Raw genomic sequence first — 18,329 nt, 5'->3', positions numbered from 1 at the left:
AAAATTTCCAGGCCCATGTTCTAGTGAAAGCTATTGTAGATAGCCACCCAGCTTTAGAATCAGAGCCTTTCTTTTCCTCCTCTCTTCTCACCTATTCTAGTTTACAGCAAATTTTTTTTTGAAACATTTAGTCTACTCTTTCTGAGCTCTATTTCCCCCTCAGTAATGTTTTCATCTCTTTTGGATTGCACTGGCCTAAGGTTTTGGTCCCTTATCAAAACCTCTAAGAAACAATCTGGTAACTCGAATTTGCATCTGAATATACAGGATGTGGTTAAGGACATGGACTTTGGAGTTAGATATACCTTCATTCTAACTCATTCTCTCATTCATTTATTCAGCAAGTATTTACTGAGCATCTATCAAGTGCTTGGCACTGTTCTAGGCTAAAGATACAGCTTCAACAAAATAAAGTTTCTGCCCTCATTGAAATTAATACTATCGTGAGTATCGTGGTAGGGATGGGAAGAGGGACTACAATAAATAAACAAGCCCTGCCATTTCTTACTAATCTGATCTTGGGCAAGTCACTTCACTTTTCTAAGCTTCAGTGTCCTCAACTCTAAAATGGAAACAATAAGAACTACCTAAGACTATTTTGAAAAATAGGTTAAATAATCAGCACATAAATGTTAGCTCTCTGAGCTCTGGCCTCATCAGCAATCTTCCAGTTACTGGAACACAACATGCACCCTCCCACCACAGAACCTTTGTATACACTCTTTCTTTTGCCTAAAATATTTTACTCCCCTCCCCGACCCTAGCCCTTTTATTTTACCATTGTCTATTATCCTTTCACATCTCAGATCTTAGGGAAGACTTACCTAATTAGGTCAATTTTCATTATATTTGTTCAGAATGACATACAATTACTGTTTATTTAGTTGTTCATTCACTCACTTGTTCATTTATTCATCCAAGACCCATCACCTTTTCCCAGATTACTGCAAAAACCTCTTTCCTAAGTAGTCTCCTTGATATAATCTACTAACTCAGCAGCCAGAGTTAAACTGCAAGTCAGATTGTGATACTTTTCAGCTGAGAGCCCTTCAATGGTTTCCCGCTTCCTCAAGGTAAAAGCCAAAGCCCTTGCAGTAGCTTAAATCCAGCAAATCCTCTTCATTCACACCATAGAGCTACACTGGCCTCCTTACTACTATTCCTCAAACTCATCAAGTTCACTCCTATATATCTAGATACTAGTTCCCTCTTCCTAGAATGCTCTTCCCCCCAATATCTGCATGATTTGCTCCTTCACTTCTTTCTGATCGCAGCTCAAATATCAACTTATCCATCAGGACTTAATGTATTTTATACAATAAAATAACCAACTCCCCACCTCAGCCCTCCCTACCTCCCTTCTCCTTTTTGATGTTTCTTCACAGCACTTATCACCTTCTGACATACTATATTTTACTTGCTTATTTGTTATTTTTGAGTATCTTCCCCCTACCACTAAAATATAAACTTAATGAGAGCAGGGATTTTGTTTTATTCACTGTTGTATTGCCATTGTCTCAAACAATACTTGGCACACTATATCTAAGATGATAATTTCCATTAAAAAATGAGCCAGATTTATTTCCAAAATAAACAATTTATACAGCTGGAAAAAATTTAAAATAAAAGTTCAAGTTATTTCATAATAACTAGGCAAAACCCCAATGTCCTTTGGGTATTTCAGTCCACACCAAAGAAGATACAGGGTTAAGAAATGCAAATATTCAAATTTATAAACTAGATGAAGAAAAAATGAGGAAGAGAAAAATGGAACAGGAAATTATAAGAAAGAAAAAAGGATGCACACGTTTAACAACTAAAAAGCATATTAAAGTTGTCACTGATAGCTTAAATTTTTTAAATTTCTAGTGTCGCACTATGATTCAGATTTCATGTGAAGTATTCATCATAGATAACTTTCCCAGTTGCTTATAGTCTACTGAGTTATATAAGACATTACAATCATTTTTACATTTTATCTATTGAAAGTACTAACAGTTCCATCCAGTTAGACATTATCAAACATTTCCTACATTCTAATAACCATGAAGTTCTCTATAGAAAATAAGGTGTGGGATCAGAAAGAGAAGAAAAAATAAAACCGTATTATATTCAGAAACAAGGAAATAGAGCTGTTTAGGGGTTTTCCCCAAAAGTTCCCTTAGCAAACCAATTACAAAAAAATCTTAATAATTACACTTTCTCTGTGTTCAACTGGCATTCATTTCATACAAGTTTCATGTCACTTCTTTCACTTTCCATCTCTCCACCCCTCCCAAGTCACAAATATAGTTAACCTCAGTTGATTGATAGAGGTGAATAACTATATTTAATTAGCACTACTTCATTTATGACAAATATCTGTACCTCACTCAGTGATTTAGGAACAATGATAAGACATCAGTACCTTTTAAAAAGCTCTTTAAGAGAGTTCAGAACTCATTATTAATTCAAAAGCATAAGTTGATGGACATTTAGGCTCTTTCCATAATTTGGCTATTGTTGAGAGTGCTGCTATAAACATTGGGGTACAAGTGCCCCTATGTATCAGTACTCCTGTATCCCTTGGGTAAATTCCTAGCAGTGCTATTTCTGGGTCATAGGGTAGGTCTACTTTCAATTTTTTGAGGAACCTCCACACTGTTTTCCAGAGTGGCTACACCAATTTGCATTCCCACCAACAGTGCAAGAGGGTTCCCGTTTCTCCACATCCTCTCCAGCATCTATAGTCTCCTGATTTGTTCATTTTGGCCACTCTGACTGGAGTGAGGTGATATCTGAGTGTGGTTTTGATTTGTATTTCCCTGATGAGGAGCGAGTGGAAGAGAGCCAAAGCATAAGAGACTCTTAAAAACTGAGAACAAACTGAGGGTTGATGGGGGGTGGAAGGGAGGGGAGGGTGGGTGATGGGTATTGAGGAGGGCACCTTTTGGAATGAGCACTGGGTGTGGTATGGAAACCAATTTGACAATAAACTTCATATATTGAGAAAAAATGAAAGAGAATAAAAAAAAAACAAAAAAACAAAAGCATATACCAAGTTAATTATAGTCAAAAGTAGATTTGTGAATTTTTCTCTCTTTAAGCCAAAGGATTCAAAAGCAATTTATAAAGGAAACTGAAAGAATGTACGAATTGGCTGTTTACATTTTGTTACTCTGGAAGTTTTAAATTTAAAACAAATAAATTTTAAAGGTCAGTTTTCAATATCTGAGTTATTTTAGATGCACTCAGTGATACAATTTGCCTTAATCAGAAATCCAATTTTACATTTGTCTTGTTAAATTCTTAGCTTTTTACCAAATTATTTTTCTAGGACGATGGTTCCCAAATCTATAGAATTTGTTTAAATGAAGATTCCCAGGCTTCAAGATATCCTATTCAACAGGTTGGGGTGGAGGCATCAAGAATCTGCATTTTTAACAAACACTCAAATCCAGTTAGTTATACAGTTAGTTAATCCAGTTAGGGGTGCTCAAATTATACTTAAAGAAATGCTGATCTATAAAGCCATGGTGGTAGCTATTTTCTACTGATTCTTAACCAATTAGTCTTCTCCCATGGATTCTGGAGCCCAGTATATTTCATTTTGCACCCAGGATTTAAATACTAAACCTGCTTATTCAGTATGTATTCTGTGAGAGTCTGCTCTACAGCCAGCAATCCTCTAATGCTACAATATAATAGTATAATAATATAAATCTTATAAGACTATCTAGTTTTTACTCTAAGATTCAAAAATGACATGTCAAGCCTTTAAAAAGAAAATTATTTCCTCACTGTGGAAAACTTGAGCCAGATTGAATTGTCAAATCTAGACTAATCAAAACTTTCAGACCATCAGCATTAGTTTCCCTTAAAATAACTAACAGAAGTGATATTTTTGCTCTTTTCCACCCTAATAATATTAACAGTAGGTAATAATAGTTCTTTTCATTAACAAAAAAGCATCCACTCTTTTTTTTTCCATTCTCTTTGCCCTATTGAAGAAAAAAGGCCCTTGAAGACATTTTTAAAAGGAGTAAACACTGATTATATGTACTGAAATATAAGTTATAACATGGAACAACAATATAATTATGAATATATAATATGCAAGACATTGCGCAAGGTTTTGGTACAGGGATGAACTCTGGAACTTATAGTCAATTAAAAAATTTTATTGGGTCAGCCCGATTTGGAACATGACCTATAAAACTAATATCAACTTTCATTTATCAGCCAGTGGGTCATCCACTGGCTACCACTAGCTATATTTTGGGTCTTTGATATATCAGTCTTACAAATAATATCTATTTAGTTTAACTACTTTATACTTTCTTTGGTTTTGGTTTTGGTTTTGGTTTTGGTTTTGGTTTTGGTTTTTTAATTTTTGGTTTCCTTCTATGTGCTATTTACCTCATCTCCTAACCTTAGGAGACTTGAGGAAGGTCATTTTGCTTAACCAAGTTAGTAAATTCATGTTGCCTATTCCCTGTTTGGAGTGAGCACCAAATAATTGAGCACTAGAAGCAGGATGAGGAATGTTGAACTTGTGTAACTGTAATAGAATATTATATGAAAAGGGTAAAGTATAGTTTTTAAGCTACTAAATGTCCCTTTGCAGAATACCATTTAATATGCTTCAATGTTCAATAGCAAACTAAAAGTGATCTAGATTTAAAATTTAACTAAAATTCTAGATCCCAGTACATTTCAATTTATATCCATGCTTTAAATATTGAAATCATTTATTCAATATGTATCTTGAGAGCCTCCTATACAGCTGGCAATCCTCTAATATTATAATGTTTATAAGACTATCTGCTTCAGGATTCAAAAATGACATGTAGCTCCCAATCATGTACAGGTTGGTCCAAACTCCTGAATATTACACAAAGTCCTTCAAATTTTCATCCTATCTCTTTTTCCTGTCTTGGGGCCCACCACCTCCTCAAAAAAAGTATTAATGGTTTAATAATTTATTTGATGCTTTCCATTTTCCAGGGACTATTGCCAGGCAATGTGTATAGTAACATTATAAATAAATATTATTCGATATATTTTTAAGGAGAAAAACTGTGGATCAGCATTTTACCCATGATCACAAAAGCAGTATAAGATGAAGTCAGGATTCAAATTCTGGTCTGAGCATGCTCCAAAGTACATGCTGTTAATCATTAAGATTAAGTACATCCCCTTCATACTCCTTCATTCCATCCACAAAAAATTACATCATAAGTCTCCACATATGCCATGAACTTCCATGCCTCTATGCTTTTGCCTATGGTTTTTGTGCTTCTGGGTGTGTCCTTTTTAAATCCTTCCTCCATACTTCATGATGATTCAACATTCAAAAATAGTTATTAAAATACTTATTCTGTGCCTGGCATTGTTCTAGGCACAAGAGATAGAATAATAGAGCAAAGGAGCAAGAGCCATTGTGGGGCTTACTTTTTTTGAACTCCTATTCCCCTATCAATACTGGACTTAAAGTCACTGCTTTATTCAAAATTTTCCTTACATATCTTCTTTTCAATTAATTTCTTCTTCTGTTAGCTTACAGCACTTTATAAAAACCTTCATCATTGGATAGTATACTGTACTATAATTATGTACCTATCTTATCTCCCCCTCTAACCCATAAGCTCTTTGACATAAAGAAACCTGTCCTGTTTAGATTTGTATCCTCAGCCTTTAGCAGAATACTTGGTTCATAAGCAAATGCTCAAGAAATGTTTTGTGAGTGAGCAAATAGAAAACTTGAGATGCCATCTCTATGGTCTGTATAAGTTAAACATTTTAATCACTTGAGAGAAAATACTATAATTTAATTTATAAAATCATTCACAGAAAAAATGGTAATCACAAATATTTAAAGATATATTTATATCTTGGATTTTTTAGCATTCAGGTTTATATTACATGTTATATTACATGTTAAACAATAACAATCTAATTTCAAATAAGCTGCCGTAAGTATATAATTACTCTACAGCCTCACTGTTCAATATGTAAGATAGATAATAGTATTCATCACAGTTAACTTAGTTATTATTAATTGGTGACTCATCTGCACAGCTGATGTAGTTGCAAGATTATTTCTTCAGTGTTCTATTGCAATAGGAAACAAAATAAGTATTGATTAAAAATAAAAACATGGATGGAACTAGAGTGTATTATGCTAAGCAAAGTAAGTCAAGCAGAGAAAGACAAATATATAATTGCACTCATATATGGAATTTAAGAAACACAACAGATGAATAAATATAGGGGAAGGGAAAATAAGATAAAAACAGAGAGAGGCAAACCATAAGAGACTCTTAAATACAGAGAACAAACTAGGGGGTGCTGGAGAGGAGGTGGGGGGGGATGGGCTAAATGGGGGATGGGCATTAAGAAGGGCACTTGTTGGGATGAGGACTGGGTGTTATATGTAAGTAATGAATCACTGATTTCTACTCCTGACACCAATACTACACTGTATATTGGGGTACCTGGGTGGCTCAGTTGGTTGAGCGTCTGACTTCGGCTCAGGTCGTGATCTCACAGCTAGTGAGTTCGAGCCCGCATCGGGCTCTGTGCTGACAGCTCGGAGCCTGGAGCCCGCTTCGGATTCTGTGTCTCCCTCTCTCTCTGCCCCAACCCACTCGCATTCTGTCTCTGTCTCTCTCAAAAATAAACATTAACAAAAAAAAATTTTTTTTAATACTACACTGTATATTAATTAAGTTGAATTTAAATAAATAAACTTAACAATTTTTAACAGAATAAAAAATAAAAGACATGAATAGTGATAATTGTGCAGAATACAAATTATTTGCATATGTATATTGATTTTTGTTAAAAATCACATGACTTTAAATGTAATCAAATCTAATTTCTTCTGAAGAGGGTTATGGTTTCATGAACTGAGAAGTTAACCTTAGAATATACTTTATACTTATTTTTAATTGCTTGCTTTTATATATTTTGCAAATTCCAAATTATCTTTAAATTGCCTTTGTATAATGATGTACTTATATACATAAAACACCAACTTATAGGCTAACAGCCAAAGCATGAAATATGTATGCAAGTTTCCCCTTAAGAATATGAACTATGTAATAATACAGTTTACTTGTAGGATCAGAGAATTTTAGATCTAGAAGGGCCCAAATAGAACAACTTTTTCAACACTTTCATTTTAAAGATGAAGAAATGTGGTGTTGAAAGGTGAGCTAATTAACATTTTGATTAGCTTTTTAAGTTTTCAGTGAGTCCCTCTCCCCAGAAAAACAGTCGTTCAAAACATTTGTAATTGTTCTTCTCTCCCCCCATCTCAATAATACAGCTCAGTTGACAGACTACTTCAAGATCTGTTGATCATTCAGCTTATTACTAAACTAAACAAGTCAAAGATACACAATAAGAAAGAGAACCATAAAATATTTAAAATAACTAGGAAAACAGGAGTTTAATAAGCAACTTTGGGGTCTTCAAAATAACCACCAAGCATATCAAATTAGAATATGCTATTCTCTTACTTTTTTCTTTTTTTTTTAAATTTTACCATTCTCCAGTTTTAAGGCTTCAACTAGCCAATCATTCACACTTATTTTACTGTACACTTAATATATGCAAGACACTTAGCTAGACATCACAGATGACCAAAATTATCTAAGACATGACCCTGGTCCTTAAATTACTTGCAGTAGCTGACCCTAATCCACCTTTCCAAGTCTTGTCACCATTCATATTCTGTTGTTAGCTTCTAGTCAGATTATAATCTCCTGGAGGGCAGGGACAATTTATACTTCTCTGTAAACCCAGAAATGCTCCCCATCTTTTACATTCCAATGCACACAGAAAAATTGCTAAGATTTGTATGTCATGCTGGAGGAAACTCTCAAGGATGCTAGTGGCTAGAAGTGCTTGTTCTGACCAGCCATCCTGAACTCTTCTTGGCACCATTAAAGCTGGAAGGATCCATATCTTGGAACATTTATAATCCAAAGAACAAACTTTGCACAGCACACCAGCTGTGTCCCATAGTCCCTATCATCGTTCTAGACCACAGTAGGTACTCAACAAATATTTCTTGAGTTAAGATAATAGTACATGGAATGCACTGCTGACATTAGAAGATGAAGTGAGCAAAGTAAGCGCCAGACCTCAACTTGAAATAGCGTTACAAATTTTAGATTCATATACTAAAAATTCCAAGTTACCCACATCCTATTTGCAGAATTAATGAACAAATAACACTCCAGTTGGGAGGAGATGCTTAAAAAGTAGCTCAGAGCTGTATTGAGTTTAAAGACAAAGTAATCCATAAACATCTATAGTTATGGATTGGCTTGCTTCCCCCCACCCCCTGCAAAAAAAGATATGTTGAAGTCCTAACATCCAATACCTCAGAATGCAACTTTATTTGAACATAATTGCAGATAAAATCAGCCAAATGAAGATGAGGCCATATTGGAATACAGGGCTCTTAATCTAATCTGACTACAGTTGTTATAAGTAGACAGCCATGCGAAGACACAGAGACACAGGGAGAACATCACAGAACGTCAAAAGGCAGAGAATGGAGTTACACAGCTGCAAACCAAGAAATGCCAACCACTGCCATCAAGCTTCCAAAAGCTAGGAAGAAAGAAGGAAAATTTCATAGGGAAAGTAGCCACTACCACCACCTTGATTTTGGACTTCTATCCTCCAGAACTGCAAGAGAATAAATTCCTGTTGATTTAAGCCATTTCACTTGTGATACTGTGTTACAGCAGCCCTAGGAAAGAATAATCTATCAAAAATGTCTTTGAGCAAAACTATTTCAAGAAGTAGGGACAAAATTTTTTTTTCTTCCTTTTCTCTCTCTTCTTTTAGCTTTCTTCCTCCCTTCTCTTTCTCTTTTCATGTTTCCTCCTGTTTATAAAAACAATTGTATTCTCCCTATTCTAAAATTTTTAAAAAGCCCTCTCTCAGTGGTCTCTGTAACATTAAGGGACTGTCCCCATTCATTTGCTCCTTAAGCTACCAAGCTCCTTTGGAAAGTATTCTACTGTTTTGTCACTACTTCCGGATCATCATTTTCACACCACAGTGCTCTGTCTTCTAGCTTCTGACTTCACCAATAAGCTCCTATTGACAAATCCTCATTTTCTAAAATTCTCAGCATTATTTGATACTGTTGGTCACTCCCTTCTTATTGAAATTCTCTTCTCTTTTCACTTCTGTGACATAAAAATTTTCCTAGTTATTATTCTTTGATTAGTATTATATTGTTCTTTCACTGTCTCCCTTTCCCTCCCCTTCTTAGGATACCATATGTATAATTCCATGGCTGTAATGATCACTCCTTTACAGATAATTTCCAAATCTACATCTCTAGCCCAGACTTCTCTTCTAGTTGCACTTCCACACAGTATAATTTTGTGGTTAAGAGCACAGCATCGGATAGATCTAATTTTAAGCCCCAGCTCTGTCATCTACCAATTTTGAAACTTTAGGCCTCTCAGTTCTCTTATCGGTAAAATAAGATTGACAGTAATAACAGCTATTTTATTAGGTTGTTAGAAGGATTAAATGAGAATGCCATTTGTTTGTTTGTTTGTTTGTTCGTTTGTTTGTTTTTAGAGAGCAAGAGAGACCATGAGCAGGGGAGAGGGGCAGAGGGAGAGAGAGAATCCCAAGCAGGCTCCACACTTAGCACAGAGTCTGACCCTGGACTCAATCCCAGTGATGCTGGGATCATGACCTGGGCTGAAATCAAAAGTCCAAGGCTCACCCAACCAGCCCACACAAGCAACCCAAAAATGCCTTCTAAGTAGTGATTTATACTATTCTTCTTCCATAGGAAGTTTTTCAGTAAATATCACTTTGCTGTCATTTTAACTATTTGACATGTCCACATATTCGTCCAACTAGCACCTCAAATTTAATACGTAGGATATCACCACACCTTGTCCTACCCCCAAAATTATTATCTTTTCATAGTGTCTTACCTTCTCTATGGACAAGCATAAAACCCAATTGAGACTATGAACTCATTTAAGAATGTAAGGACTTATAAATTCTCCCCTGAACTATTTTGAAGTATAAAATAAAATTATTAATCTTATTCAACCCAGTATTATAGTCATTATGTTTTCCCATATCCCAACCCCCACTAGATTGTAAACTTCATTAGAGCAGAAACATCTTATATACTGTGTAGAATCTAAAAGAGAACCTTTTAACAAATGCTCAAAGACTATCTACTTAGACAAACTGACATTGAAGCTCTTAAAAGTCTAAGCTCACAAATTAGGTTTAAAGATCAGCTAGTCTAATTTCTTCCTCACCTTCTCAAGTAAGCCTCATAATCTCATTCATAATAATAAAAAGAGTCAACAAATATTGGTTGAAATTCAGAACTCCCAGCACTCTGCCCCACACATACCACCAAAAAACAAACAAACAAACAAACAAAAAAACCCAGTAACAACTAATATTCACGTGACAGGCACTGTTCTAAGCATAGGTTGATAGGTTAAAATATTCATTCCCCCACCTGTTAACTATACAGTTGTAGGCAAGTTACTTAACCTCTCTGTGCTTATTTCCCTCACCAACAAAATATGTTTTTTTTATTTATGAGTATATTCATAAACTATGGTAACTAACTTGAAGATTATTTTTGGTTTTACATGAGACATGCACATAAAGCATATGCTTAATAAATGTTATTTGTTTTTATTGGTGTAAAAATATAAACATATGTGACTATAGAGAAAATCCTGTTCTAAACTATAGTAATCAGTAAACAAAATTGAACAAGCTTGCAAAATGAATGAAAATGCTTTATGAAACGTACTGATATAAAAGGAAAGTATCAATGAGTTTAATGGAAGAAGATCAATCAAGTATGGGCCTTTTAGAAGTATGCAAGTGTTTATTTGTGTGTGTATGTATACATATATACACATATATACGCAAAATAATTAATAAACAGTCCCCAATTTATCTATTTAAATAAAATTTAACATATGCATCAACTTTTCTTTGATTCTAATAGGGAGTATTTAGAAATAAGTTTAACATATTTTTCTGGATATTAACTTAAAATTATTGTAAAAGATTTTTTTTAATTAAAATGACTAAAAACTGAGCCTAAGTGATTTTTTAAAAGAAAGAATTTCAAAATTGGGGACTATTTACCTCTTTTAATTTGTTTTGCTGAAACCACTGATTGCAGCATCCCGATGGAAGCATATAAAAATGTTTTTAGGGGCGCCTGGGTGGCTCAGTCAGTCAAGTGTCTCTGGATTTCAGCTCAGATCAGGATCTCATGGTAAGTGGGTTCAGACCCCATGTCAGGCTCTGTGCTGACAGCGTGGAGCCTGCTTAGGATTCTCTCTCTCCCTCTCTCTCTGCCCCTCCCCTGCTGTCTCTCTCTCTCTCTCTATGTCTCTCCCTCTCTCTCTCAAAAAGAAGAAAAAGAAATGTTTGCAGTCTCCTTCCTAGAAAGAGAATGGAACTAGGTGCATGCATCATTGCACATATGAGCAGCTTATTTTAGCCTATTCAACAACTCTTTATGGATCTTTTATTTTGAAAATGTTAAGAATTGGGTGGATTCTTTTTTAAAATTTTTATTTAAATTCCAATTAGTTGAAGTACTGTGTAATATTAGTTTCAGGTGTAAAATATAGTAATTCTACACTTCTTTACATCACCCAGTGCTCATCACAAGTGTACTCCTTAATCCCCATCACCTACTTAACTCATCCCCAAACCCACCTCCCCTCTTGTAACTATTAGTTCGCTCTCTCTACTTAAGGGTCTGTTTCAAAAAGAGAGAGAGAGACAGAGAGAGAAAGAGAGTCTGTTGCTTGATTTGCTAAGAATTGAGCTGATTCTTTAACCCTCAATTCTTTCTTTCAGTCACTTCAATTTAAATGATGTATCTGGCTCTAAAAATGATCTGGTCTAGTAGGGACAGGATCTGGCCTAGCCTCAGTCTCTGTTCTTTGGTGCTAATTCCTCCATAATTTCAGTAGGGAAAAAAAGAAAAAGTAAAAGAGAAGAGCCAGATGGGCCATAGATTTCCCTTCCTATCTTAGAGAACAAAGAAGTCTATGATAGGAAATCTTTAGCAACTTGTATAGTCTGTAGACTAGGATGGGACAACCTGACTCCCTCTTTACTTCTCAATACCTTCTGCCATACCCTACCCTTACAGAGAGCCACAGAAATAACCTTACCCTGACAAGAACAGTAGAGAGGGACATGTACTTGAATGGGAAGAAGCATGTTGCTATGTTCTTTTGCCTAACCCCAGAAGTTCAAGACCGCCTAGAGACGCCAATAAAGAAATCTTTTCTCCTCCATTTCCAGCCAAAAGAAGCTTATTTTTTCCATTAATCTAGTATATGGGAAAGCTAAGACAGAGAAGTCTTAAGTATGTTCCCTCCTGTCCATAATCTAAATCTGACAATAGCCCCCAGTAGATTGATGGTGAGAATAAAATTTTATCTAGCAGCTGAATAGTCAACAGGAAAAAATATGGTATTAATTAATTAATTAATACTAATGCCATTTATTAGAACAATTATTTATTACTATTAACATTTCTCCTATTTAAGTTAAAATTTAAAGGGAATATAATATATAGATACAAAAACAGATAAACAGAGAACCTTGACTGCAGCCACTCTGAACACAATTCTACTTCTTTTATTTAAGCTTAATTGTATTTCCATCCTCTATTTTAAGTAGAATCTCACGCATTCCCTTGTCTTGTTAATTAGAACAATAAATGACCAATATGTAATGGCATTTATCAACTGCTCACTGAAACAAAGGAACCGTATCAGGGCTGACACAAATGATTGCCCTGATTAGAGAAGTGTATAATAGATAATTTTACAATGAAGATTACATATAAATGACCAAGAATCAAGAGGTTATTTTTGTTTTTCCTCTAAAAAATACTACAAAACCTATGAAAGAATCCAAATGGCCCAAGTGAGTAAGTCATGTACTTCATATATGGCCAATAGTGCTAATAAATGACTTTAACCCTTTATCTCCCAAGGCATATCTACATTCTTCTAAGCAGAGTTCAGAACATGAGATTATTATTCCATAAATTTTTTTCACAAACTGATTTTTCATAGTCTCATTCCCTGTATAATAAATTGAATTTTCACCACTAAAATGTACAGCAGGGCAGCAGAGTGTATAGTAGTCTTTTCACAGCAAGATTGTCCCAATAATTCCTACACTATGTAATTTCAGTTAAAGCTGCTAAGCATAGACTATAATTAAGTTAACATTCAAAACTTTACTACATTTCTCTATAAAGTATAAATACAATTTGGCACACAACTGGTATTTCTGAAGTGTGTGCATTCTCTGTCATTCATACAGTTGAAACATCCATTGCACACTCTGAGTTCTATACATAGACACCAAGCACTGAAGTAAACAGGAAATATTATGCTAACATGACTATAGTATTGATGAATAAAAAAACATAACCCCAAGGCTAAGCTGCCAAATAAGTAGTGAATTAATTTCTGTAAAGTACTCCAATATTACAAAGGTGTGTTGAAAGGTGTCTGCTCATGTTTCAAATTAAACGCACTGCTGGTCAGCATTAGCACCTCAGCTTTGAACACCAGCCATTTGCCTATAACACTTCAGGGGCTAGGAAAAACGGATTTGCCGTTCACACTGGAATAATTAGAACATGTCAGGAAGAATTAATTTCCTCATTTTTCAAAAGGATACACAGAAATTACCATGTTATTATATGACAGGGTCCCTTGGAGAATTATATTAAATTTAATTTCTAGCGCAGCCCACACAACAAATTAAAGTCATAAATAAGATGGAAAGAAGCGGGACGCAGAGCATATGTTTATGGCAATGAGTGAAGCCAAGGGACCAGAAACAACTATCTTCATTTCATTTTATTTAAATCAGCCAGACACTGTGTATCTGAATGACAGCACTTGTTAATGGTGCTGAGATTATAGGCTCCTTAATTTTAGAAAACAGAAGCAGTCAGTCAGTGTCTGAAATAGTACATTTCCTACAATGCAAAAATTAGTATAAATTTACTTCCCTTTCAAGTCCATTCCTTTTTGCCCTGCAGCAAGTTTCACAAAGATAAACTTATTTTTGATAATATTGTTTCTCTATTTGTCTTCTCTTTGGGCAATTTTCTTGGGTCAAAAAAAAGAGAAAAGTAAAATAGAATAGTCACCAGGATAAGTGAAATTTTCAAACACAGTGTTTGTCCAAAATACAATCTTCCTGCTCCATCCTGTAAATACATCTACCAGTTCAGAGCTGCAAGACAAAATTCTTTCATTAAATTTAATACAAAATGTTTTTCTTATACTGCTTATCAAATTGGAGTGAAACTGCTAAAGATATTGTTCAATCACCCTAAAACCACTAGACTTTTTAGTATTCATTAAGCCCTAATATGTGTATGGAACAGAAAAGATTATAGAGGCCACTGATAATACAGCCTCGACTCATTTCCAGAAACCTCTCCACTTCCTTCTCTTCCTACTTGAATCACTCCTCAAGTATCACCTCTTTCCCTTCCATTTCAGCCAGCCGTGGGCAATCAGGAAAGGGTTCTTACTCATGGTCATATCATCTACACTGACATCAGCTCAAGCCCAGCATAGAAACATTAATAAAACTTTAATAAATATGTTGTAAAATATTAATGATATTATTGATTCCTTCCCTACTCCTTGTATATATGTACACTTTTATTTGCTATTTAAGTTATGGGTAAAATAACCAGACTGGAAGCAATGACTCTCTTAATTTTTTCCTACATACCATAAAAATACTCAAGGTGTCCTATAGAAATTAATGTTCTTTCATTGAGAAGTCAAAACCTTCTCCAACTTTAAGGCTAAACCTAGACCTAGACCTACATTCTAGACCTACCAACAATCCAAATGCTTCAAACACCAATTACCAAAACAAGTTATACTATGTTAATGACTCATTAAAAATGTCCTATGAATGCATAATTATATTGTCTTTTAACATGAAATATGCTCATTCTATACCAAGTGCAAAAGAAAAGAAACTTTAAGAAGTAATGTTTAGAAAACTGAAATTAGTAAAATAAAAGCAATGAAAAATCTGCCGTGAAAGAGAATCATTGGTAAGTTAGCTAACTTTTTTCTCCTTCCAATACAGATTTAATCTCCATGTATTAACCTACAGATTCTATATCATAAATGTTAAGATCACTCACAGCCCCAGAAACATGCTGGCATTTTATCATGCTTAATAACTGAAGACATTCTTAAGGTGAAAAAGGAGTTTGTACACTTTAAGAAATAACTGTCGTGAAACTGAGCACTCCCTTGGGTGCAACAAACTTTAAATAATTTGTGAATCAATTAACTGGCGACTCTCTTCATAACACAGATTTCACACTCCCAGGTCACTGCATTATCAGCCTGATACGAATCATAACATTTTGGAGAAAAGTTCATAATTGAAATCATTAATTAATTTAACAGGACTTTTAGTTATGCATTGCACTAAACAGCTGTAAAGGAGCAGAGATTAATTAGTTGTTTCTCTGACAATTTTCACTGCTGCTATTACTTGGTGGAAAACTTTTCAACTTGTAAAGCACATCATGCTCTCTATAATCTGGTAGTGACCTATTGAAGCAATTTAAAGTTGAAGGAACTCTAATTTCTTTAAAATGAAGTCTGAAACCTCTGAGGTGTTTCTCTGGAAGAAAAAAAAATAAATGAAAAATAACAAACATTGTATAGCCTGACCTTCTCTTTATGTGAAAATGAAACCTGCGTCTGGAATAAAGTCTTAAAAGTATATATTGTATGTACGGAGTTCACAGAAATGAGGAAACCAAAGCTATATACCCAGCTAACATTTCTCTGTAGCTAGCAAGATGAGAGGCATTCACATATTTTGTATATTCTACTTTTTCTCTTAGAAATAGAAATAAAATCTATTAACCATAAATAAACTGTATTTGTGTTAGCACCCAGTGTCTTTACTTCTTAGAATTTAGAACCATTTGACTGACCTGTAAGTTGTCTAGCAAATCTATTGGCTGACAAAGTATAAGTAAGTTCAAAAAGCAACTCAAAAAGGACCATTTTAAGGAAAAGTGACTAACAACTCTTTCAATACATTATTTCAAACTCCTTCCTTATGTTGTCACTCTCTGCACAACTTCATCATTTTAGTCTCTTACATAACAGCTTAATATCTTGTTTGCTATAGTAAAGGCACAAAAAGGTATATCATGGAGATTCTAATAAAATGGGTAATTTCCTAGAAAATTCCACATCTTACTGAAATTAATTCGTTGAAATTAAACATTTTTCAGGTTCATATCAGGAAATAATCAATTGCACCACCAAAAACTCTCAAGTGTATTTCTTCAGCCCAATTCCTTTCCCCATCCCCTCTGCTCCACATGTGGCAATGATATTGAATTATTACAATTCTCAAAATATACCAGGCCTTTTTAATCTCTAGGTGCTTTTTACAAGTGCTATTCCCTGGACTTAGAACATTCTCTCTATCTTCACATCCTCTCTAAGCAATTCCTTATAACTCCTTTAAGAAGCAGATCTAATGTTAACCTACTCAATGAAGCCTTCCCCAAAATTCTCTCTGGAAAATTTCAAATTCTATGTATCTTATTTCATTCATATCTCAATCCTAAGGCTAATATGTTGTTATATTTTCTCTCTACCTGTCTCTCCATTAGATTTTTAAGATACTTAAAGGCTGGCTCTAATATGCTATTCACATTTAAGTCTCAAACATGTCTATCTGGAACATATTAAGCCCTCAGTAAATATCCGTTGAATTAAAAGAAAAAGAATAAATGAATATGCACGTATTTATTTCCACATTTCATTTTAATAATATTTATTAAGCATCTACTATAAATCAACCATGGTATTAGGTGCTTGACAAAATCTCCACAAATTTTTAAAATAAAAAATAAAGATAGTTCCTCTACCTTTTTACCTTACCTATTTTTTAAACATTTGACCTAACCTATTTTTTTTTAGATCTTATTTAAAAATTTGTCATTATTGAGGCGCCTGGGTGGCTCAGTCGGTTGAGTGTCCGACTTCGGCTCAGGTCACGATCTCGCGGTCGTGAGTTCTCGCCCCGCGTCAGGCTCTGTGCTGACAGCTCGGAGGCTGCTTCAGATTCTGTGTCTCCCTCTCTCTCTGCCCCTCCCCCGCTCATGCTCTGTCTCTCTCTCTGTCAAAAATAAACATTAAAAAAAATAAAAATAAATTAAAAATATAAATAAAAATAAAAATTTGTCACTGTTATCTACTGAAACTTGGAATGAAAAAGTAAGAAGTAGAAACTGAAATTAATGTCTTTTTAGGATATCTTTTGTCATCAAAACCCCTTTGGATCAAAAGATCCCTTTCCAGGGAGCCAAATTATATGAGCATGTTAAAAATAGTTTATGCTTGTGGTTCTACCAAGGCTCCCCTATCTAGCCAATATACATGAAAGTAAATGAAAACAAGAAGTGTTTTCTCACTTGAGCAGAAGTATGAATCATCGTCTTTTCTGAGATACCATGTTATAAAGTCAAAGTTAATTACAGTGCTATTTCCTCTTTTAGATGCATTATTTCTAATAATTTACTGTGGAGGTGAGGCAAATAGTAATTATTTATGTCTCGCTATTCGTATTTTCTCACATATCGTCATATCTCATTTATTTCTCATTCCAACGCACTATAATGGCAAGGATAAGTTGGCATTTTCTATAAGTGTTGTCTTTTAAATAAGAATCTGTGACAATTTTTCTTTTAATAAAGTTGCTTCCTGATTCCAAATAACTTCTTTATCTAAATGTAATTGTCATTTCAGCGCTCTTGTACAAATTAAATGAGGTAACACATGTAGGTGTTCAATAAATGGTAATTCTCTTTGCTCCTCCTTACCCCAAAACACATAGGACCCAAAGAACACATCCTAAAGCAGGTTGTCATTATGGAATCATTCTGACATTGTGTGCAAAACCGGCCTCCATTCTGCAGATATTTAATGGATTGCTAAATAAAAGACTAAAGAGAGAGAAAAGTGAGGTATCTGTTTTTGTTATAAATTGTTGAATGGACAAACATTGAAATCAAGAGTGATAAAGAGTAGGGATTAGGTTTCCTAAGTAGATTATAGATTGCTGGTAATGTGTCTACTTTCTCTCAGCCAATTCCTCTTTGTGACCAAGCAGGCTGGCCAAGGTTAGATTTAAAGCCCAAAGTGTAGAACAAAACAAAGTTAACTTCCACATAAGAATCAATTAATAATATTTGCTGT

The 18,329-nt window shown here is 34.5% G+C and overlaps 1 protein-coding gene across 37 annotated transcripts in view; it reads right to left on the bottom strand.

Moving 5' to 3' along the window:
* SOX6 (SRY-box transcription factor 6) overlaps positions 1 to 18,329 on the bottom strand; it is a 686,841-nt gene that overhangs the window by 444,358 nt on the left and 224,154 nt on the right. The gene's annotated exons all lie outside the window — the stretch shown is intronic.

Source organism: Acinonyx jubatus, chromosome D1 (genome assembly GCF_027475565.1).
Source record: "Acinonyx jubatus isolate Ajub_Pintada_27869175 chromosome D1, VMU_Ajub_asm_v1.0, whole genome shotgun sequence".
Classification (NCBI taxonomy): Eukaryota; Metazoa; Chordata; class Mammalia; order Carnivora; family Felidae; genus Acinonyx; species Acinonyx jubatus.
This window is presented reverse-complemented; position numbering and strand designations above follow the sequence as displayed.